Here is an 801-nt window from a genome sequence, read left to right as displayed (position 1 = left end):
TCCGCAGAATACCCAATTAGATACCAGGTAGATCACAGACTGCCACCACCCATTTTACCAAGGCTGTACATGTGTCACAATTGTGCTAACTCATAGCTATCAAAGCCAAATAGGAAGAAATTGGTCAATCACCAAAATTATGATCTGGATCCCAACCCCCGTTATTGGAAAAAAAAAATATATATATATATATATATATATTTTTTAAGCCTACAGCACCTGGTATTCCTAGGCGGTCTCCCATCCAGGTACTAACTAGGCCCGACACTGCTTAGCTTCTGAGATCAGACGAGATCAGGCGCATTCAGTGTGGTGTGGCCGTTTTTGGAAAATGTAAAATCAAACATTCGGGGCAGTCTCAAATTCACTGATCCATGAAAATGCAGTAATTAGATGAGAAAAACAACTAGATAGAGGTATACACCTCTATGCAAAGTTGGGATATGACTTGCGTTTTTTACATCATGAGCAATTTTGGTCATTCATTTATGCTGAGGAAACTTGTGATTCATTTTACTGTATATTATATATAGCAAGAAACTGCAAAGACATTAGTATACAAATGTTTTATTTTATTGTTATATCTATTTGAAATGTGTACTGTTTTAAATGTTTTATATGAACTATTGTATAATTTTAAATGTTCATGATTTTATATTGTGTTATGTGTTATAAGAGTATATTTAACCAATAAAACACGTTATAAAACGAAAAATACACCTCCAACAGACACCCTGCCCTCGCTAATGTACTGCTGTTCTAGAAAACAGCTTCAGGTTAGATTGAAACAAGCTCCCTCTT

General features: G+C 35.1%; 1 pseudogene; it reads right to left on the bottom strand.

The window, feature by feature from the left end:
• Window positions 1-207: 207 nt before the first annotated feature.
• LOC138481798 (5S ribosomal RNA) lies at window positions 208-326 on the bottom strand (annotated as a pseudogene).
• Between the last annotated feature and the right edge of the window lie 475 nt (window positions 327-801).

The sequence above is a fragment of the Ambystoma mexicanum genome, chromosome 5p, assembly GCF_040938575.1.
Source record: "Ambystoma mexicanum isolate Mex_15411 chromosome 5p, UKY_AmexF1_1, whole genome shotgun sequence".
Classification (NCBI taxonomy): Eukaryota; Metazoa; Chordata; class Amphibia; order Caudata; family Ambystomatidae; genus Ambystoma; species Ambystoma mexicanum.
Note: the sequence above shows the minus strand (reverse complement) of the source record. Positions and strands in the feature narration are given on the sequence as shown.